At 44.7% G+C, this 24,163-nt stretch overlaps 1 long non-coding RNA gene across 1 annotated transcript; it reads right to left on the bottom strand.

Annotated features, from left to right (window-relative positions):
* Positions 1 to 12,825: 12,825 nt before the first annotated feature.
* Positions 12,826 to 17,231, bottom strand: LOC106038323 (uncharacterized). Its single transcript, XR_001208531.3, has 4 exons — positions 15,526 to 17,231; positions 15,260 to 15,314; positions 14,738 to 14,859; positions 12,826 to 12,962 (listed from the first exon to the last, which is right to left on the bottom strand). It is a non-coding gene; the product is annotated as an uncharacterized lncRNA (long non-coding RNA).
* Between the last annotated feature and the right edge of the window lie 6,932 nt (positions 17,232 to 24,163).

The raw sequence follows: 24,163 nt of genomic DNA, 5'->3' as shown, positions 1-24,163 counted from the left end.
TACATGTATCCCCCACATAGCTGCTTAAACCTTCTTGACTTCAACACCTGCATTTGATTCTGCAACATATTGAAAACTGAGGTTGCAGCCGACGTCCTGCCAAGCCAACATGGCTAAGCCACAACATGCTCTGTAATGAACGCTACTTATTGAGGTGCTGCACCCAGGACAGCCAGGTATGGACAGATAAATTCAGGAGAGGCCTTCGGTGCAGGTTTGTGGGGACAAATAAGGATGTGGGATACCTTTGCTGTCTTATTTTTCTGTCCCCTCCCTCCTGGCAGTATGCAGAAAATGTAAAAAAACCTCCCTAGGTCTAGCACTAGGATGCAAAGTCAGCTGAAAACCCCATTCCTAACGGTTCTCCATGTGCGGGCATTTGGCTCACAGATGCTAATTGCCTCCTGAAATATTCTTGAATCTCTTCCGTGCTGTCAGATGGCTTTTTTTGTAAGCTACACGAGATGTCGCAGCTTCCAGCATCCTTCTGTGTCAGTGGTACCGTGCAGTCACTCCTCATATGTTCCTCTGCAGAAGGCATGAGTCTTACAGAGGCAGTGTAACTACTGCTGGGTCTGGCTTCTTGCAGGGAGGAGCAGTGCTTCTTGAGTAACAGCCCCTGCTGAACACCTGAAGATGCGTGCAGCCGGTCCTAAGAACTGGATGTGAAGGAGATAAGGCAAGGAAAGAGCTCCACACCAGAGGAGGTGCCCGTAACGCAAATCATAAATGGCTGTTAATGGGATATATGGTATTCACCCATTATAGACTGGCAATGGCATCTCTGCTTTATACTCCCTGATGCTTCCCTCTCTAAAATTGTTCTTGATTGTCTGCAAGACTATTGTGCTCTTTGTGCTGAAATTTGACATGCCAGCTATCTACCTGGATCTGAATTATTTGAGGAAAATTCTAGCCAAATTGATCCAGTGGATTCAATAGACTCATAGTTTTATAACATGCTACACCTGTAAAAAACTCCAGTGAGCATTTTTCTCCAAAGAGCCCTGCTGTTCCCGTGCTTTGGAGCAAGGAGTAGAAATTGCGGGTGGGCGGCGTGTCGGTCTGGGGCTTGCCAAGATTTCCAGCAGTCTGAAAGCTCCTGGGCTTCTCTTGCTGGTGCCACACAGTGAAATCATGTCCTCAAGTTTCATCACGGACATCAAGTTTCAGGATCTAGTTTTCACAGTCAGCTCAGTAATCCAACTGAAAGTTTGCCATTCAGAGACGACAAAAAAAAAAAATATCTGTTTTCAGGTGTGTCAGTGAGCTGGGCAAACAAGCTTATGGCTGGCAAGCTCTAGAGGTGACCTGAAAAAGGCAACAAGCAAGGAGACAGGGCAGTGTGGTTGTAAGTCCAGACAAGGTGTTTCCAACTCTCTCAGGCTAAAGCAGCAGAACCAACACTGGTGGCAGAAGTTTCTTTTTTCTGAAAATTTTGTCCAAGCAGATCCCAAAGCCACTGCCGAGAGAAACATGCCAGGAGAGCTGCAGGAGGGCACAGAACAGCGTGAGGCGAGGACAGCTCGCGGCTCTGCACTGCGTGGTGCAGGGAGAGCGGGAGGATGGACTGCCAGCCCTGCTGCCCAGGAGTTCAACACCAGCTCAGAAAAGAGGTCACAGAGCTCAGAAGCTGCATCTTGGCGGGTGTGGAAAGCTGCAGGTTGCACAGTGAGGAGCAGAAGAATCTTCATTTCTTTTTGCTGCACGCTGCTGGATCCCCAGAGCACACGGTGTTTCTGCTTGCCTTTTGCAGAGGACCAAAATGACTAACGAGGCTAGTATGAGTTTCATTTGGAGCCATGCATGCATGCACTTTCTGTAGAGACTTTATTTGCCATTTATCATCTGACCTTTCCGTGGCTCAAAGCTGGCTCTATTATGTGCAGTTCTTCTTCCAACCAACATTTTCATCAGTCAAGTTTTCAGAAAAACATGTCTATTAGAAAGGCTCGCTAGTGCCGTGTAGAAGGGTAAAAAGGAGACAGAGAGAAGAAACAGCAGTCTCCCCAGTGCACTTGCGAATGCTCCCAGAGTTGCCAGTTTGTTCCCCAGGTTTGTTTACTTTGCCATTGTAAGAAGAATAAGCGAAAGTCACTTGTTTGTCATCATTCTTCCCTCCATGAGAGAAAATATTCTCCATACTTACTGCAGCTGAGCAAATAATTAAAAATGAATAATTTATACTATTAGTGCAGTCTTTTCTCCCATTTATATAACTGCCAGAGGATCGCAAATGTCTTTGGAATTTATTCCTTAGTTAAGTTTATTTGATACATGTTAATGATCCTACCACTCTGTAGATGGAATGTTAATTTAAAGTAATTATTCATATTCATTAATATGCACATTGTTTTCTAATGGCTGGTCAGATAAATCAAGTGATGTCATTTCTGTTCTCTGGTTGAATTAATCCAGAAGAAGCGTTCATAACTGCGAACCCAACCCTTATTTTTTTGAACAGGCAGGCAGGCTTTGAAAATTCTCTCCCGAGTTTACTTGAACTTGGAAACCATGATTTCCCACATATTTGCAAGCAAATGAACACAGGGGATGTGAGAGCACATCTAGAGCGAATGTTTTTAAAATTCAAAGGGCTAGCAGGCTGTGGTTTGTGTATCCGTACATATTTTTCCAGTTCTTCAAGGGCAGAAAATGCATGCAGGTCTCTGCTATATAAAAGTCATTATTCCCTCCAAATTCTAGCACCTTCCTTTCTCTAACGCATCCCCAGCAGATAAACAACATCTTTTTGTGCTGCTGATAGGTATTTAAGAGCTTCTACAGCCAGTTCGCAGTACCAAGAAGTATGTAATGAGAAATAAAAATTGCTTTCCTTGTACTCTGCAGCCAGACCACAATGGTCTGCTTTAATGCCAGCTCTTCTTAGACTTCGGCAGCAGGTGGATGTAGTCCTGGGTGCTTTTCACAGATGGGCACTTTGCCCTGAAAATCGGCGTTTCTCTCTCAGTGGTGTGCAGCCTCTGTCAGGGGCAGACAGGTACCTGCATTCCCAGGGGCTCAGCTGCCTTTAAGAGACAACATCTCTCTTGTATGGCATCAGTCCTCCTTAAAATCTAAGCTTGTCATGGCACAAAGCTCCTGGCAATGTCATCGTATCAACAGTGCCTCAAAACCTAAGGGTTAGGGCTTCCTAAAAGCTGAATCAGAATTATTACCATTTACCCGGTTCATCGTGAGAATTTCAAGTGTGATTTTAAATCATTTAGGTGCTTAATGTTACTAAATATATATATATATAAACCATTATTATACAATAATAGAGCAATAATGCAACTGATCTAATAAAACCCCCAACTACACCACCAAAAACTATTTGGGTGTGAAATTGTTCCTTTCCTGAAAAAAAGAAAAAGCCTTCAGCTTACAGCTTAGGGGTCTTTGAGAAGAAAATGCAGGAATGTCTTGAACACATGGCATTTTTTTCAAAGCAAATATTTTATTATGAGCTGGTAGTACTTTTTAATGGCAGGTGAACAGAATTACCCTTCTAATTCTTACAAAGCCAGTGAGAGGGGCTGCCCATCACTTATCCGTCATTGACTGCTCTGCATCGCCCTGTAGGGTAGGGCTTCTCACAGGCTTTGGGAAGGTGATTTCTGAGAAAGGCTGCGTTTCTTGTAACGCCAGTGCTGCAGCTTCCACTTATTTTATTAGAGACCTTTAAGCATCCCAGGGCACAGGAACAGCTTGCATTGTGGAGCCACACACGGGGAGATGTTGCCCTGGCACACAGATTTGCAAAACGTGATGATTTCAGCCCAGTGGGCTGACACAGTTAGTGCCAGCCACTGCACAAGGTGATGGGCTAGGTGCCAGAGCCAGGGCTTTAAGCGAGGGCAGTGTGGAGCTGAGCTCGCCTCAATTCCAGGTTCCCCATCCCCATCACCGCACAGCTCTCTGCTGGCTTCATCCCCATCTTTCCCCCTGGGGAGTCATTCTCTGCAGATTTTCGCTTCGCCACAGACATTACTCACCTGCCCAGCCTTTGTTTTCCCTCCCATCGCTCACCACTAAATACCCGCCCGATAAAGCACTTCCCTTCTGATTCCACCTCCTCCGGCGGCCGTTCACAGAGCGCTGCCGTACCGAGGGGGGCCAATTTGGCTGGCACATCTCCTGGGATTAATCACGGCCCATAAGCAGCACAGCCTTGCAAGGCTCTTCATTATCTGCTCTGCGAGCCCCACTGCCTGGCTGCTGTTTGCCCGTTCCCACATTTTGGCTCTTTATTATTTTCACATTGGCTGTTTCAATGCCAAAGCTCTGGCGAGAAAGGCTCAGTGCTTGCTTAAGCAGCTGAACCAAGCGAGGTTTCTGTGATAATATTCAGGTATCGATTGTTTTAGCGCTCTGCTTGGCAGGCGGGATGGAGCAGGAGCGAACCAGCCCGGAGCCAGGACCAGCCCCTGTGTAACCCCGTACGGGAAACATTTGGTGAGCTCAGGGAAAATTCATTTGAAGCACCTCACCAGAGATATTTCTTGCCCACGTATAAAGTGATGTCTAAATATCTGTGAGAAGAAAGAGAGCCACTTCTTTTTAATACCTGTATGAAAATACCACAGCATATAACCAACTTTGTACAAATGGGTACCATCGATTCATACTCAGACATCAGTCTCACTCTTTGGAAGAGGAAATTGGGATCAATTTAGATAAAACTCTTCTGTTTAGTTAAAAGATTAATAATCTAGGAGGCTGTTGGACACTTTCCCTGTTGCTTTTACACGAGAAGGATGTGCACCAGCAAGGAATCCCCGTGCAAAGCGCTCAGCCTGCACCTCCTCTCCCGGAGAGGGAAGCGTCGCCTGCAGGTGGGATGGGCATGCACCAGAGCACCAGGGTCCTTCTTTTATTTCCTGAAGATGGTGCTTGTGCTGAGGGAACAATTGTGGGGTTAGCAGGTCTCTAGATAATGATCCTGAAGGAAGCTTTTAGCAGAATGGATTTCCCGTTACTGTAGCGCACCTCGTCCACTGCTGTAATTAAAAAAAAAATGGTTCCAGACGGACCCAGCACTTTCCATTATGTACCGCTCAGATTGCTTTGATAAACAAAGCATTTGCCCGTGTTGATTGTAAAGTGAGAAGGAAACGCACACCCTAACCTAATTTAAAACATGGCCAGGAGGTGGATGTTGATTGCCACGGAGGTATGGCCGCCATCACATCCGCGCAAGCCCCGTCGCCGGATCAGAGGACAGCGGCTCGGTACCTGCAGGAAAGGAGCAGCACCCTCTCCTGATTTCCTGTGAGCCTCAGGGCTATTGATTTCCCCTAATCTCCTTTCCTTACCCATTAGGTTCGCCCTCCTCAGGGTGTTTATGTGTACTGGTTATTTCAGCCAGTGATAGGTGGGATGGGAAGAAGAAACTTGGGTTAAAATGTGAACACGGGGCAGGAGTCACAGCCTGCGAAAGAAGGCTGGGATTTTACCAAAGTTAGTCTTCCCTTGAAGGATGGAAGAAAAGAAATGTGGAATTGAAGGGGAAGGGGAGGAAAGGAGACAAGCAAGAGGAAGGCAAGGGCAGGTATTATGGAGGAGCAGCACAACCGTCAATGAGAAGTGATAATCCGAACCCCCCAGAGAACCAGGATTCGTGTTCGCAGATCAAACCTGTTAGAAATAAAAAGACTCTCCCTCTTTGTTCGCCTGCTTTTGTTAAGACAAAGAAGCAGGCGGTCTCTGTTCGTTTCGGGTCTCGTTTCTATCTCCACATCAAAAAGCCACCTGCACCAGAGGCCTCTTTGCTACCAGCGTAGGCGCAGATGTCAGGAGCCGCAAGATGAGAGAGCCTCCGTCCTCCCGCAGGCTCCTGCCCTGCGGTGCCTGGGCAGAGCCACGATCCCGTCTGGCAGATGGAGAAGGGCAGAAAGCGATGCTCACCAGCTTGCCCTGCTTTGACCAGGCAGCCCGTGCCAGAGCAGAGCTTGTATCACCTGAACTCAAATCCAGCCTGCTTTCAGCCACCCCTTCTTGCTGATATAAACCCTGCATCCTCTGTGCCCTTTCCTGAAGAAAATAGGGCAGGTCATCCGCAGAGAGCAGCAAGGCACCAGGAAAAGACTATTTGGTTGGCTGTCTGTTGTGGAGTTTTATTTGTGTGTGGAGCTTTTGGTTTGGGGTAGCTAAGTGACTGCAATCATGATGAACTTCTGGTTAGGGGAACCGCCTTTGTTTCCCTTAAGAAATAGGTTTTAAAAACAGTGTGGATAAGATCCCATGGGACCTACCGGCTTGACTGCGAGCCAGATTCAACTCTCAGCTGGTATAAATGGAGAACAAACCAACTTTTGTCCATGATGCCACTGCAAACTCCTTCTCAGGCAGCAGAGAAAAAAACCTGCTCCTGTTTTGTCCACGGCTGGTTTGAAGATTGACACCAAGAAAAGCAATGGGCTTGGGGGAAGAAATTGCAGAAAAGGGGTTAGACTGCCAAGTCCATCAGAATAGTATAGGAGCTATGTATGCACATAAACACAGGCATATATGTAGTATAAAATCCAAAGCAGTCAAAAATGAATAACTAAGGACTACAGAGAACTAACAGCAGGACATTTTTGAGAGCAGGGAGACAAATGAAGGAAATGTTTTGTTATTATTACAGACTCTTTGCCACACAGTTCTTTGCAAGTCCAAAAAATAAACTTGTACCTGGAACGGGGATAAATGGAAACACTGACTGTTTTCTTCGATTCTCTGACAGCTTCATTCCCCAAAGTGTCCTGTATACAGCAGATGAAGGACTCAGCCCTAACTTTGGCTTAGCAGGGTGAAGACCCTGTCTGTTGGCTGACATTAGGGATTCTCTCTTTTGTTAGGCACCAAAGAAGCTTAAGCTGCAGAGAAAAGCTCTCTGTCAAGATGGTTTGGATACACTCAATGTGAGTGCCAGTACCTTTTTTCCATTTGCTTTTTTTTTGTGTTGGTTGATGGATCACTTGAGATGCATCTCAGGGCAAACCGAGCCCTGCCCAAGCAGCAGCAGCTCATTCACCAAAGAATGGGCCACCTGAAATTTCAAGCGTCCTCCTCCTGCCCTGCAAGCTGCTCGGGCGATGCAGCCAGCCCTTCTGACCTGCACGCTGCCTGCTCAGGGCTGAAAGCCTCAGAGCCTGCACCCAGGGAGGAGAGGAGCCCTGGCAGCACCTCTGGGAGAAGGATAACTGCGTTGTCCTTGCCAGCATCCTCACAGCTCACGGGACAAAATGCAGGGGCTCCTGCCTACACGCCAGCTGAGGGTTGCGTTAGGGGGTCCAGGCTGCACTACCAGCTCTCTTTGGGGCTGCTCAGAAGCAGCACGACGGCTACAGAATAGCTTGCTCCGGTTCCTAAGTCCCAGCAGCTATTAAAGCTTTCCTACCTGGCAGTTGTTGCTAGGCAGGAGCTGTCCTGGAAACTCTCCATCACGGAGGTCAATTAAATGCTATCCTCAAGCAAGCGGCTTTGAACTGAAGCCTGTGTGAAAACAAAGGGACAAGATCCCTGTTCTCTTCATTAGAGAATGATTTGAGACGCTGGTAGAGACCGGCCTTAGTCACAGCTTTCAATTTCCTCAGAGTAGAGAGGAGGTTTGAACGGTAATTTTTAGGGCTAAGTAGGGACACTGAATCTTTAAAGCGAAAGAAAACACATCCAACGTAACATGCAACATTTGAAATAGCAGTGCAGAAGGGTCTGACCCCACCTGCATCGCTTTTTCACCTGAAATGAGTGTCAGTGTTGAACGACAGTAGTTTGTGTCCCTGTAAATGTCCCTATTTGTTCAGATTTGTTCAAATTTGGGATTTACTGCAAAAGGAGAGAGGTAAGACAGCTGCTAAGGTCTGAAAGAGAGAGAGAAGCAGAGGAAGAAAAGAAAGGGAAGGAAAAGATCATGGGTGGGCTTGAAGGTAAGAACGCTTTCTCACTGATAATAAATGCAGCGAAAAGGCTGCACTCATTAAAACAGGTCATTGGAGAGAAAAAAAAAAGTGAGATGAAAATGGTTTGATAATTGAAAACAAAAGTTTTCTGCATGCTATTTCATCCCAGTTCTCTATCAGCTCAGCCAAGCAGCTTCTGGGCAAGCAGCATTGCAGCCCGTACAGGAGCAAATCAAAATTTTATCTAAATTTTACTTTTTTTTTTTTTGAGAAATTCCAATTCCAGAATGTAACTGTAACAGATTTTTCACCTCTCATTCAATGCTAGTGGGTATCAACATTAATTATTGCAGCAAATAGTTTGGTTGGTTGTTTTTTGTCAGTGAGATGCTTGACTTCTGTGGGAGACGGGAAGAGATATCATGGCCACAACATTCTTCAGTATCCGGAACAAAAAGTGTGATGCTCTGCCTGGGCGTCAATCATTCTGGAAATTTTAAAAGAAACGGGAACGTCACCTTTCCTCATGCTCCCTCCCAGCTGCATTCCACCCACTCCTGCTAAAGCTGCCGTGGAAGTTGCTGAAGCTCTTTAGGAAATGCTCTATTTTATTTTTTTTTTCATTTAACCAGAGACAGTTTCAGAGCCTTTTCTTTCAGTGTGAAAAACAATGTTTGATTTTGGGCCATTCTAAAATGATGGCTATCTCCTTATTGTATTATAATTACATAGTATGCATTATTTTATTAGATTCTCTCACAAACAGCTTTTCACCGAGAAAAACTGGCAACCTTGTCGGGCGATTCCTGTGCAGCAATCCTGCTGGATAGCAGGTGATTCACCAGGATGGTAGCATCCTGAAAGCACACCTCAGCTTGTGAACCACCTACCCTTTGAAATCGCCTCTCTGCACGCTCTGGACATAGCTGACACCCCAGCCTAACTAACACACAGCAGTAACAGTGGTTGCCTGCACTCACAGGTGCACTGTCCAACATGGAGCTATGGGTTTGGTTCTGGTACCCCAAAAAGCATTGACGTTTTTCCCCCAGTCCTCCTCCCACCCTGCAGGACCCTCCCCAGCTGCCTGCGGCTGTGTGGCGTGGAGGAGAAGGCTCTGATGAATTCCTTCAGCCAGGCCCAGCACCTGCAAACCACAGCAGGGTGCTTCCTACTGCCTGGCTTCCTCAGCAGGGGTCTTTTTTTCAAGGGTCTCTCCTGGGTGCTGAGCAAGTCCCTACAGGTGACATGCCACTGAAGACCTGCAGGCTGCTGGGAAAACCTTGTGGAGGAGCCAGTGGGATTTCCAAGCTAGAGCCGAGTGTTTGCTCCTCTTTCCGGAGCTGCAGTCCTGCCCTGCCCTAGTGACAAACGTTGCTTGTGAGAGGAAGCTGGTACACAAGAAGTCACTGGATGGCAAAACAAATGTTAACTGTGTAAGCTAACCAAGCCCCGGTGCGCAGAGCTGTCACAGGCTGCTGCTGGATGTCCCTGCTGCTACGTCTCACTCCTTCCTGCTGCCAGAGCCTCCCGTAAGAAGAGATCAGCTACTTACGGATGTCAAAATTTGCCAGGGTTTTCATCTTTTCTGCTGTGCCCGAGGGGCCAGTGGGCAAAAGAGGCTGACAGGGGTTGGATCAGTAGTGTTCTGCGAAGGGTGCTAAAAGGGGGAGTCAAGTCATCACAGCATGTAATTTCTCACTCAGCTTCCTTACGTTTCCCTTTTTTTTTCCTCCCCCTCTGGACAAGCTACTTAACAGCAGTCATCTTTGGTTTCCTTGTTTTTGTGTTAGAGACAGAAATATCCGTGCCACGTTTCCATGCCTACTCACATGTGCAGAGTTTGCTCTGAGATGCTGAGATGAGAAATCAAAGGACAGGGTTGCTAGCGCAGGGACAGCAAAGCAGCCCTCCTTCTGTCCCCTCGCTTTGCCCCGTGTCCTGTGCCCCCGGAGGACAATTGCTCAGAAAGAGAGGTCAATGCAAACATAAGGACAGGATAACCGAAAAGTTCGTGTTTCTTACAGTCCTTAATGATGTTCGGTGAACGTGAAATCGTTACCATAGAAACTAGCTTAACAAAGGTGTGATATCTGCCATTTCCAAGGGTCAGACAAGGCTCCCGCCTCTGCCAGCAAAGTTTATTAGAGGAAGGGATGGCTTTACAATGGCTTCATCGGTCAGGCAGCTATCTGAAGATCCACAGCCTAGCAATTAGATGTTTGCCTGACGTCACTCAGATAGAACATCCACTGTTGCCAGCTCCTTCTTTTTTTAAGGAATCAGTATAAATTTAAGGCACAGTTAGCTGAAGACTCTCCAGGAAACACTGGAATTGAACATAGCACGAAACCGAACCTCTGAAATCAATTATTTCCTATTGCTTTGCTGTAGGCTATTTTAGAACAGAAAAGATACGATGTGGACATTCAAGATGTAATTCATCACTTCTGCTAGATACTGAGCAAGCAGGACATTCTGTCTTTCAGCAGTTTGACTATGAACCTGCTCTCATGGTAAAAAGACATATTCCCGCGGAGCGTGCTGCTGAATTCCATCCAGAGTTTACAGCAGGCAATTTATTCTTCATAGAAAATAATTCCTCTCCTGTTCCATCCCCATTCTTTTCTTCCTAGAATTATATTAAATCAAATATCATTAGGAGAGAGAGAGGGAGAGGAGGCGTTTGGCAGTCAGGATTGAGACATTTCCTCGGGTACTCCAGCCCCAGCAGTGGCTACAGGACGGCAGCAGCGGCACAGGCCCCTGTAACACCAAAGCGAGCACAGCCCTGCAGGAAGCCTTCGGGGGCAGAGGTGTTACATGCAAGGTGTGTAGGTGTGTGATGCCTGGGGATGGGCTGCTTCGGAAAAGGCGGCTTGCTGAGGAAAGCCTGGATGAGACAAATTTGAAAGTCTAGGAAATTAGACTTACAAGGAGAAGTCGAAGGATGTGTGGTGGTTTGGCCAAAGAAGAGCTCACGGAGGAGTGATGAAGGAAGGGTTTTCGGGTACGGGTAGCTCTAAGCAGGAAGGGGCTATTTGGTTGGGAGGGGGTTGCAAGAAGGGTGAGGAGCAATGGTTTTAAATTGCACATGGCAAAATTTAGATTTGGCTTTAGGGGTGAGATTCATCCAAGCAAATGTGTATTCTGACTGTGTAAATACACCACCTAGGCTTCCTACATATCAGTGGAAATAAGCAGTCTCTTAGCAGAGCACAGATCATCTCACCCTAAAGCAGACGTCTAGGAGAGTGCTTCCGCAGCCCCTCGTGCTTCTCACCCAAAGCGATGCAAAACAGCCCCCTGCACTTGCAGGCTGGTCCCTGCCCTGACATCCCTAAACTGCGTGTCTGTGAATCTGCCATGTGTGTGGGACCCGGTGCTGGGGACTGCTCACCCCGCTTGTCTTAATTTGCTAAGATAAAGAGCAGGGTGAGCTGCTACATCCAATTACTGCCACGACCACAAGCCTTTAGCGGTAGTAACACATCCCTGTGAGTGTTAATGGGTGTGTTATAAAGTCTGCATGCTTACGCAGGACATAAACATCCCTGCATACCGCTGTCATGTGGTGGGAACCAGCTCTGGGCCACTTTTCAGGAGGACAAGGGAGAGAAAGGCAGAAGGAGCATCACCCTGGCGAAGGACAGGTTTTTCTCTTGCCGTTCAAGCTGACTGCCTGGCACAGCTGTCTGTACAGCATCGGGGTTTTGGAGGTGTGGGGAATCGGTGTGTGATGGCCATGTGTTAAATAACGCCATGCGAAATTGTAGCTTAGGTTGTCAGAAGGTGGTAAATTACATGACTGCATTGCTCAGAACAATACCTTCCCTTCATCGCATTGAGTTCTGAGCCACAAACACTCCTTTTCTTTTTCATGTAATTCTCTATTCTGTTATTGCCCATGTGAAAGGCCGGCAGCAAAATGTTCCCACAGTGAGCTCACGGACACACACTTACCCGTTCCTTTTCCCTATTCCTTTGATAATGTCTGTAACAAAAACACAGGGATACTTGTAAGGGCTAATGGCAGGCAGTAATAAGGGCACACATTCGTACATTATTGTTGTCTTTAGAGAAAAAAGTAAATTGCAACAGCTGCATCATGAGGAAAGGAAATATCTCTCTGGCCACAGCAAATGGAAAGCGCTGCCCTGAGCGCAACCCTGCTCAAAGCCACAGAGCTCTGAAGGGCTAAAGGTTGGTTTTAATGATCTCTTGATGAGATGTAATGAAGGGTACTTTTACTGCCCAAGAAGTCCAACCCCATAGCACACTTTCCTTACAGAAGCACGCTGAACATTGAGCTGTGGATAAACCACCCTGCCTCCGAAACTCGGGAAGGCTTCTGTATATTTTATCGGATACAATAAATAAAAACCATCCAAGGAGGAAAGAAGCAGGTAGGGTCGGTACGCAGGAGTCAGGTCAGCACACTGATGGTTGTAAAACACAGCTAACGTGTTACAGCACCAGCAGAAGCATTAAATCAATACACGAGAAGATGAGGCATTACCAGGAGGCAAGCAGCTATAGAAAACTTGTAGTTTAATTGTATTTCTGCACCTCTGTAACCTATTAGGGGTGAGTAAATATGCCAGAATAGAGGCCTAATGATAACTTACTCCAGAGCTTCTGCAACGCTTTCCATCTTCAGGATGCAGCTGTCCGAGACACGTAGGTAAATATTAACCCTGCTCCACGGCTGACTTATTTATGAGTGATCAGCAGGCAGGCCGCTCGGGTGGGCTGCAGAGATGAATTTGTAGCTCAGCCACGGGGAGTCGCTGGGCTCGTCTGCACCTGGGAGTCACTTCGTGCTGCCACTAGGCCTTCTCCAGCCTGAGGATGGGGAGTCTGTGGCCAGCTCTTCTTTTGGAAGAGCTCTCTTGTCTTTGCTTGAGAAAAAAAAAAAAGAAAAAAAAAAAAGGTCCCGATCTCATCTTCCCTGGTGTAAATCAGGACAACAATACTGAAACCACTGGGGTGACTGCATTAGGGCTGAGAGGCTACACGGAAATCAGTTCCTTATTATTTATTGATCACTCAGAGGATCCCATTCTTGCCGTGCTACGGAGTCAACCAGAGAAGAAAGGACATTTCATTAAAGAAATAAATGCTTGGTGTGGACTGCTCTAGAGGCTGAGACAGCGTAACAGATGATTTATGGCCATGTTTAACAGATTTCCTGGTAGCCTAATAGCACTGTGACAGACTTACAACATCTATCATTTCCTAAATCACTATAAACCATTAAAAAGCGGGTCCTTAAAGACAAATAGGCGATACTTTCTGGACGCCGGATTATTGGCATAACCACCCATGCTGTTCTGGCAGTACATGGCTCTGCTTCCGCTAGGGGAATTGCCGGCACCGTGATTCGGTTGGCAGGCAAAAGCACACACACGCTGAGGTAATAAAGCTGATTTGGTAAGTCTACTTAGGCTGTGCTTAGATGTTAATGGTGCTTTATGGCACTGTGCATTAATGGGATGGCTGGCGAACGTGCATTTGCAAACCATTTCTGCTATCTTACTTGCCAGAGAGTCGTTCTTGTTCATTATATGGGCCACTATTTGATAGCATCGTTAGGCAGTGTGATTATATCATAAATTGCATTGCTGCTAAAGCAAATCCCCAGCTCTGAAGAACAAACATGGATGTGCCCCACAAATACCCATATTTCTGTGAGTCTGTGTCCCCTGAGAGTGCAGGTTGCATTCGGTCCCGCTCTTCCCCAACTTCTTTCCCCAACCTCCCCCTTCTTTCTTTAAGAGAAATCTTTCTTTAAGAGAAATCATGCACTTTAGTTGTAGTGGCGTGCCTAAACTTTGTGTTTGCTCCTTTCAACTTTGTGAATTATTTACACCAAAAATTAATCACTATGGCGTCTTGATGAGGCTGAGTAGAGAACAACTGTTTGGACTAAAGGAACAAATCCTTCCATCTTCAGGTTTCCCAACCAAAAAGCTTATTTTAGCCTCAAGAGCCAGGTCAGGCACACGGTGTGACCAGAAGCCAGTCTTTATAAAAGATGGTAAAGGATGCAGTTGAAGATGAGGTGAGGTCAGACAAAGCAGTCGGGAATGAAATCATGCAGGTGGGAGCCAAGGCGCTCAAGGCAGGAGCAGCACGCAGCACCAAACAGCAGGAAGCAAGCCAACGACCAGGAGCCAGGACCTGCAGCACATCAGCAGCCCAGAGCTGTGCCAACGGGCCTGGCAAAGAGAAGCCCACCTGGGCTGAGAGGCAGCCCAGCAGCCCCTGAGGACAGCCTGGGGCCTGGGGACCAACTGCAGCCCCGCTGCCTGGGACCCACATGCTGGGCTCAGGGGGACCCCATTTTTTGGTTAGTCAAAGTTCTTTGGAGCGAGAGGAGAAGGGAGCCAGATGGAGAGCGCTGGGCACAGCATCGTCTGTGGAAGGGTGGAAGCTGGAGGGGTGCAGCAGAGCTGAAACCTCTGGAGTCGTTCAGTGACTGTGAGTACGTGTGGTGCCAAGTGATGGGCATGCTGCTGGGGCCGGGGCCTTGGATGGTGACTTGTTTTGTTTTGTTTTGTTTTGTTTTGTTTTGCTTTGTTTTATTTTATTTTATTTTATTTTATTTTATTTTATTTTATTTTATTTTTTAGTATGCAGATGGTAATCTGATTACAGTGTTGGCCTTTAGGAAAAGGTGCAGCTTATTTTTTAAATGCCATTCTCTGTATATCACACATATAAGCATAACCTTATTAGACACTATGTCTGCTTATTAATGAAGCATAAATATCCATGCACAGAGACCATAATCAAATGCACTGCTGGATTAAAATACCAGTCGTGTTAGCGCTAATCACTCAGACCTTTGAGCATGAGCAGCTCTCACATAACAGCGTCAGAGTGAAGTTGCAGCACTGGCCAGGAATGGAGTCTTCTGTGAGCACAACAGCAGTAGCTGCTTTGTTTTGTCATCTTCCAACAGGAGCTTGGAGGGAAGAAAATTCAGAATACACAATGAAATACACGACAGGAACATACCCTTGTCCAAAACTATTCTGCACAGACTATTCTGATACATGGGTCAGTGAAAAGAGGGAACTGAAATTTTGTGGTGGGGGCTAGAAGCCAAATAGCCAATGGGGAAAAATAAACTTAGGGGAGGAATTGTGAAACCTTGAAAATGCAAGAAACGTGCAGTATTCAAACCGGCAATGTCAACAATTGCCCTTCAGCCATTACTTCTGTATTCCTTTAGGGTGCAAACTTAATTCTATTGCTTGGCCTAAAGGTGCAAACAACTCCAGAAAATCTTACTTAATAAAAATGCTTTGTAAAAATTCTGGCTGCCACTAGCAAATACCATAATGAAGACTTTGCTAAATTACCTTGTTTTAGTGATGGATATTTGTTAAACACCCGTGGAGCTTCCTGGGCATCTACCTTCAAGAGCAGAGAAGAACAAAAGCCAAGAAAGCATTACTGAGCACATGGAAAGTGACAGCAGGCAGATTAGCTCTTGGTACCTCTTTAGACCAGCCCAAGCACACAGTGATTTTGCTCCCACCAACAGCCAAGCTAGCAGAATAGCGGTGTGGGAACTCCTGCCAGTGAGCAACCACAAGAGGAAAGCAGATTCACCCCTCAGACTCACCCCAGCTGTTTGTTCCATCGACGTGGCGCAGCCATGGCTGCAGGGCTCTGCCTCCCAAGTGGCACGGAGGTTACCTCGTCACCACCATGGTGACTCCTGCCCCTCCACAGGTGCCAGGGAGATGGCTTGGCTACTTCAGCTCAGTCTGGTCAACATGCACATGCTGTGGTGCTGGGGTAAGTCAGCACATGGTATTTATGGAAAGCAGCGCTGCTGTGCTGTATTTTCCATGAGAAGTGCTCCTCACGCGATCTGTTCTTTCAGGTTCTCTAAGTAATGCAAAATCCTACAGCAGTGTAGAAACTCACACCCCTCAACACATTTATTTGTTAAATTCATCAAATGCCAACAATGATGAAAGCTTAAATTAAAAACAGAGGAGCTGATAACATCCAGACTGTGACTGCTCGGTGCTTTGTAGCTCATGAATAAAGATCCATTTCTTAAAATCATTGCAGCACACGTGGACTTAATTCTTTTGTGAAGCCATGTGTTCCACACGTTACAACAGGCAGTGTAAGAAAACCTTCAGCACCCTCTGTTCATGTGCTCGCTCCAAGCCTAGCAGGATTAGCATCGCCTGTAGCAATGCTCACATATTACACAGCTGCCTAGATAACCAGAACCATAAGCATGCTGAGCAAAAACAGGCAGTACGGCAGCTACAGAAAAGAAAGGCAAGAAAATGAAGATAAGCCAAGGGAGAAAACATTTGGGGCTTTTTAAAACCCTAATACTTAAGATAAGCTTATAGATAGATAAACTGTGCTTCCATCATCAAGGAACTCAGAACTGTAGTTTGAACATATTTTATGTGCATTCTCATGAATATTTGGTTTCATCATGAATGTGGGATTGGAAGAAATTAGGAAGCAGCTAAGCATAACTATTATTTGCCAAGTAATAGCAGACAACATATGCTTGGGAACTTGCTGTGAATGCTTTCTGTTGCTACAGCCAACCTGTAGTCCTCCACACCAAGGATTTGGGTATTTTAAATATATCACAGATATGCATTAAGTCTTTCACGTTTTCCAGTTTACCAGCTCTCTGAATAGCATAGTTAGAATGATTTAACTGGGATTTTAAGCATTTTTTTTTGGTCAGAAATGTCATTACCTTCCATGTTATTCATCAGCATAGATTGTTTACTACCTTTTTTATATACTGGAAGAAAGACAGCAATAGAGACAACTTGATAGTCATGTAGATACTAAAAATAGTGCAGTTATCAGCTGAATCATAGACGATCTGATGAAATTAATTTGGAAATTTTCAAAAAGTGGTCATATTCCTGTCACTATGGTAAAAGACTTTCCAACTACAGTTACACTGGGGTTGTTCTCATGGCAATCAGCAGGAGTTGCATGCACAGCAATGGTTCTTTTTTTATTTTTAAAGAACTAGTTCATTCAGAGTTTATGCTTCAGGGTTTTTGTTTTTCTTACACTGGCAGAGCCACTGATGCCTGCTTCGCTGTGCTCTGCACATGTAAGAAAACAGATTAGCCAATGTTGTTTTCTTTCTGTACTTCATCTGTGGGAGGAGAGTAAATCTCTGTGACCCATTCCACCCACGGTACTTCAGTTAGCATTGGGCAGCACCATTATCAATCTCACTGTCTGAATTCAGGGAACTCTAAATTGTCACAGGCATGAAATATTCCAGACGTAGGAGGAAAATGAGAGTTTCCTTCTTCTGTCTCAACTCAGCATGGGCTGGTGCCTGTGAGTGTTATGATGGCAATCTCAAGGGGAGAGGATATGAGTCTCCATTTCAGAACTGAAGATAAATAAGTGACATTTTGGAGAATGACTTTTGTCATGGGCAATCCACTCTCACTCCAGGGTAGCTAGAGCAAAGCCTATGGAGTTATATTTTATATGCATGACAAAGAAGCTTTCCCAAAGTAGTATACATTCATAGTCAAACTCAAAAATATAATAAAGCAAATCAAAAAGGCCTGGAAAACTCTCTGTGTGCATTAAAGACGTCACTACATAGAATCATAGAATTGTCCGGTTTGGAAAAGACCTTCAAGATCACCAAGTCCAGCCACCAACCTGACCTACTGAGTCCCACCACTAAACCATGTCCCTCAGTGCCACATCCACACGTCTCTTAAATACCTGCAGGGATGGGGGCTCCACCACTTCCCTGGGCAGCCTGTTCCAATGCCTGACCACCCTCTCCAGGAAGAAATTCTTCAAAACGCCCAATCTAAACCCACCCTGGCACAACCTCAGAACATTGTCTTGTGTCCTATCACTTGTCTCACCTCAGAAAAGAGACTGACACCCTCCTCGCTGCAAGGTAGCTGTAGAGAGCAATGAGGTCTTCCCTCAGCTTCCTCTTCTCCAGTCTAAAAAGCCCCAGTTCCCTCAGTCAAGCCTCATATGCCTTGTTTTCTAGTCTCTTCACCAGCTTTGTTGTTCTTCTCTGTAAACACTTGAGCAAGTCACTTGCAGTGAAGGGCACAAAACTGAACACAGTACTCGAGGTGAGGTCTCACCAGTGCCAAGTACAGAGGGACTGAGGCTGCACTCAACCTCCTCATCCAGATCATTGATATGTCAGTGTCTAACAAAACTGGCCACAAGACTGAGACCTGGGTGATGTCCCTGGTGACTGTCCACCACCGGGTTTAACTCCACTCACAACAACATTTGGTTGCTGCCATCCGGACAGTTCTTCACCCAGTGAACCGTACGCCTGTCCAAGCCAGGAGCAGCCAGTTTCTCCAGGAGAACGCTGTGGGAAATTGTGTAAAATCAAGTACAAAGATCCAGGTAGTGCACAGACACTCCTGTATAGCTCAGTTACAGAACTTTTTATCTCAAAATGACCTTCAGGCTAATGCTTCCTTCATTTCCCAGACTGTGAAGGTGCTTTCCCTTTGCAGCATCTTGGACCTATGAGGAAATCAGAGCTGTGGACAGACTGCAGCCAGCTGAGGGCAAAAGGAATGAGAGGTCTGCTGGCCATGGTCCTCTACCAAAAGTGTGGCCAGTACAGGTATATTAGTTCTTGTGAGAAACTGCTGCCTGCATGGACCTGCCGTAAATTTATTCACTGAAATATCCACTGTAATTGTTCTTCGAGGAGAGAGGGAAATGTCATGCGTGGCTGGAGAAGAGCTCAGAGGAATAAGGCCTCTGTCTTCATGTTCCTGCCCCCTAAACGATCCTACAGCTTGAGAGTGGGAATTGGGGCACTGTGAGAAATCCTCAGGGAAAAGATGGGCTACTGCAAGGCTACATTGTACCCACCGTGAGGTATCATTCCCCAAAAGTGGGTTTCTCTGGGTTAAGAAAATGATGTGACCTGACATTGTTAAGTGTTTTACATGTCCTGGAGGAAATGTAAAAATCTCAAGAATTCATAGTATGTGTTGCCTGAAGAAAGTAGTTTCCAGTTTCCATTTAGAAGCAACTACATTGCTGGCATAATTAGGCACAGCTCACATTCCCCAGAGAAAATGTGATGAAACAAGTAGTGCAAGAAAAGAAATGAAATAGCCCCATGATTAAATCTCCACCAGCTACCTCCACACCAATTTTTTCATATATTCACCTCCTAGAAAGTATTTCTTACACCTTGGGGGATTCTTTCATATGCTTTTGGATTAATGAGAATCTCTTTCAGTAACATTCATCACTTAGTAATGATTTGTTTTTAATATATCAGCTCACAGCAGCACCTTTCAATGGGAAAAGCATTTCCAGAGTACAGCTATTGCCTGGCTAAATTGTGGACAAAATTGTGTGGAATACCTTAATTTAACAACTGGAGGCTCAAACTGTGCCCTTCAGTGAGATAAAGAATGGAGGAGGAATAAAATCGTGTACACATTTTGCATTTTTATTGTGCTTCACATGCTCAAAATGCCATATGGGATTTAGCTCACTAATCCTTTCACTACCGGTATGAGAAGGGTAAATATTGTTTCCTCTACAGATAGAGAAACAGAGACACAGACAGACTTGCTGATTTCAGAAGGCTTGAGCACTCACAGACTCCAGCATGAAATGTATGTATTTATCATCTCATAAAAGGCAGGCTGCAGCGAGTTGTCCTGGCCACTGAGTCATTTACCAGTAAAACCAGAACGCTGCTAGACCAGCACTTGAAAAAAAATCTGCCAAGGCCCTCTGCTCATACACCTCTTCCACGTGCTCCATCATACAGGCACGGGCCTTTCTTTCTGGAGGATTCAATCTGAAACTGTGAAGTGATGCTCGTGACCCTGCACTTGCATACCTGAGCTGAGTGCAACTTTTCCAGCTGGTCCATTTCTAAGTGAGATCACTGCTTCTCTGGCTGTGCAGAGCTTCCCCAAGGTGGGAGACATCTACCCTTGGTTAGAGCAGAGGACAGAATGAGACACGTCCTGTCGTTGCACTCGAAGGGAGGTGGGAAAGGCGGCATGTCAGGGCTCTCACGTTTCATCAGAAAGGGTTTTTGACAGGTGTGTGAGTGGGGGTTACTCAGAGACAGGACTGAGAGGAATTAAGGTGGAAGGAAACTCTTCATATGGGGTGCACTTCTCATCTACCTGAAAAAGACAAAATAACTTAGGGTCCCTGCTCAGTGTCTGGGACAGAAGCGTGGAAGGAGGCCCAAGACCTCCTTGCCCAAAGGCTGGTGAGGGAGACATCTTAGCACTCGAGTTTTGCCCTGAACACAAAGTTTCCTGTTTGTTTGTGGATTGTAGGTGTTACAGACCAAAGGCATGAGATATATGGGTTGAATGGGTGAGTAGGAGAGTAGAAAAGCAGAAGAAATTGACAGTGCAGTTTCCTGGAATGTTTTGTATAGCTTGATAATATAAGACACACTTGTGGGAAAGACAGGTGAGAAATCTGAAGCCAGAAAACGTCAAGAAAGATATAAACATGGTAGGGAAAGTGAGACAGGAGGAGGAAGTAGTAAATAAGGAGCAAATCTTAAGAATTATTAATTTTCAATGACAGAAGAAAAAGTAGAGTGAAGCTTAGGAGACAATTACTATGGGGAAAAGAAATGAAGACTAAGCAGTCTTTGGAATGTTTGAGTGAGAAGATACTGGCAATATAGATCATCAGTATGCTATAAACAGCATACCGGCATGTCATCTTGTCAACAGCAGTGGTCCAGCCTGGGAAATACAGTCACACCAGCATTACTTCAGCTCAGGTGAAAAGCTTTAATACAATTCTGTTGAACATTCTCGTGCTGGACAATGAGAAACATATGTCTGACATGGATCAAAGCAAGATATGATGGAAGAAACATATACATTCAATAAAAAAGGTGTTTAGCATGTTTTCCTTACGGCATCAAGGAACATCTGAATAAAATTAGACTGCAGAGTACATGCAAGAGAGTGCCTTCCATTTTGTTGTATGGTTTCCAGCAATATGTAGAATGATTTCTTTCTTCCTTTTACTTATGACATGGTGGTTCTATCCCTAATTTTTCTTTAGCCTCCCATTTCTTCCCAGGCTCCTATTTTCTTTTTCGGGCCAAAATGGCAGTCAATTATTCAGGCACAGCACTGAAATTTTTGATAGAATATGAACAATGGAATCAAGTTTTTAATTCATCTTATGTCAGCTTTTTGCTCTCAATCACTGTCTTTTACCCAGTTGGTATTTCTCCACTTCTTTGCAAAATGTGCTGGCACATTTACTCACTTTTTTTTATGCTTCTTCTATATCTTTGTTTCCTTTATTCTTCAATGTTCTTCTGTATCTCCATTTTAACCACTTCATGTTGCTTAGCAACACCCAGAATGACACCAGCAAGGTAAGGTCCCACTGCTTCTAGCAAGTGTCACCTTACAAGGAACAAAACCATAATTTAACTTCATACTCCCCATGAATGCATTTGTTCAGAACAGCATTGATCTAGAATTTGCTTCATTAATTGTGTGTTTTTCTTTGGAAGCTAAGAACCACTCAAACACAGAGAAACACCGAGAGTTTCATAGGATATTTGGATCTTCCAGTTTTGCTCTGGCATTGGTAATTTGGTGAGACAGTAGCAAAGCTAAAATAAGAGGCAAGGTTTTAGAGCCTGGCTTTCCCACCACACAGATCCACAGACTCTTCTGGTTGTTATACTGATGATCAAGCTACTGGATGATATTTGGATTGTGAGATTTAGTCTGGCCACAAATTTAATTAAACACGATCCAGACATTTCTTGTAAACATCTTTAATATCCCAAATTTTATTCCAGGCTGCATTCTCCCTTGGCATAATAGAATAGAAGCAAAGCAAACAGGCTAAGTTACATTTTTTTAAATTTGCTATTGTTTTGAACATCTTATTTAACCAGAATTATTATGAAAAAGGGACGAGAAGTATAGTTCTTCATCTGTCACAAGTTGTGATTGATTCCTAATCACAGAAGAGAATGCCAGAATTAGAATACGACTACGAAAACAGGAGTAAAGAAATATCTTCTTCCCCACAAAATCACTTTTGCAAGGTAAAATACTCATCTGTATTTCTGATCTTCCTTGAAATGTTCTAGTTTTGAGGTAAAAATGGAAAACATTATTTATTTATTTAAAGCATGCTTTTAAACATGTTATTGATTTAAAAGATTTTTTATGTTTTGAAATCTGAATACATTTGGGATTTGATGTTTATGCATCTCCCCATAATCATTGAAATGTTTTTTGTTGTTTGTTGTTTTGGTTTGGTTTTAAATCAAAGCCTTTCCCTGAAATATGTTGAACAAAAGTGATATTTATTCAGTAAAATTCTGTGAAAAATAATCGGTATTTTCAAACTAGCTTCAGAAAGAAGCTAATTTCCAAACTAGCAAAGCTCTACACTGTACCAAGAAATCCTGGCTGTGGACTTGCAAGCTATGCGTATAAAAACAGGAACAACAAGGCACTACCTATTCTTATCTCTACACATCTTTAAAATAGATTCTCTGATCTTTAGTCATAGAAAACTTCAATTAACTATTTGATTTCACTTGGCTGTTGTGCAGCCCCTGGGATCATGTAATGTCAGCCCTGGAGACACTTTTATTCAACAAGCTGAGGTCACAATGAATAATACTTACTCAGCCAAGTAAGGCATTTAATTAAATTTTTGAGGGCCTGGTTCAGTAGCCCTTACTCATACTGAGTAATATTTACTGCACAAATAGTACTGTTGTTGCAGCGTGTATTAATCATCGAAAGAACTCATGAACTGAGCCCTGAATAAATGACTATTCTCATGTTTACCCAAGTATGGTGATTTTGCCCCAAATACCCACATACATATAGAAACTGCTCTTGGTTACTAATAACCTACTGAACTGTAATATACTCACATAATATATAATCACTCTTGTACTTGTACTACATTTTTATATTTTTATTACAGGAATGCATGTGGAACCAAGTAACAGCAAAACTGTATCCGTGCTAAAACTGCATATTCATCCGTTTGCTTCTGCTTCTAACGTATCTATAAAACATAACTAATCAAATACATGAGAAAAAGAAATCCAGTTCTGAGGTTTGAACATGGAACAAAAAATTGCACCAGTCTAACAGCGGTATACAAGCCTAGCACCTTCTCATGCTGAAGCTCTCTCAGAGGGAGTTTCTGGTTCTTGGGATGAAAAAATAAAACAAAAAATCTAACACAGTTGAATTACATGAAAAGGAAATTGAGAAATTACCCGTTTCTAGGTATCCCTTAATTTCCAACAAGCACGTGTACATAAATAAAGCCAGGATAACTTACCGGGGAATATGATCAAACACACAGTTAAAACACAGTTAACAAAGAAAAGCCAGTATTACTTGTTCAGTGTTATTTGTTTCTCAGCACCTCTTCCCCCTTTTTGTTTTGACCTTTTGTACACAGTAAGTCCTCCTGTATATATATATATGTGTACATATGTACATACATACCCTCCCTGAGTATATGAAGGAGTATATACGGATGACTAATCCTGCTCTGATGCTGACCCTGCTACCAACTGGTTTTAAAAATAAATCCAAAGGAATAAAAATGGCTAAGAATCACACACACATACACACACACACACAGTAAAAAGACAATAGAGCTCCACTGCCAGTGAAAGAGAAAATAAATACAGACACTTTGGTGTCTGGAGTCAGAATCTAAAACCGGCTCGCATGGAGTTGCATCATTTCACATCACTCTGAGCTTGAATCTTCTGGGTTTAATTTAGGCCAAATCCCCATGGATGTGGGGGAAAGTTGCGTGAGAAAGGACACTGCCTTTTGTCACCCAAAATTATCGATTACATAGAGCCGCAGTAGCAGCCACGGCTTGAGAAGCAGGGTTACTGATGCTCGAGCAGATGTGACAGTGCCCGAAGAAGGCGGATGGTCTGTACAGCGCCCTTCCACAGTGACCGCTCCAGCCCGTGGCAGCTGAGAGGCACTTCCCTGTACATCTGGGCCACCGAGAATCCAGAACAGCTGCGGGTGCCAATCTGTGCACCTCTCTTCTTCACAGGAGAAACCCTGCTGCCGCCTCACCATAACCTGTAGGCTGGGAGACACCAGGCTAAACCCTATACAGGAGGCAGCCTCTGCACCCTCCACTGTGCTGTGAAGTCCTTCCTGTGGGGCAGAAACACTGACTGTCCTCTCTCTGTGAAGGGGATGTGC

This window comes from Anser cygnoides, chromosome 2, assembly GCF_040182565.1.
Source record: "Anser cygnoides isolate HZ-2024a breed goose chromosome 2, Taihu_goose_T2T_genome, whole genome shotgun sequence".
Taxonomy (NCBI): domain Eukaryota; kingdom Metazoa; phylum Chordata; class Aves; order Anseriformes; family Anatidae; genus Anser; species Anser cygnoides.
This window is presented reverse-complemented; position numbering and strand designations above follow the sequence as displayed.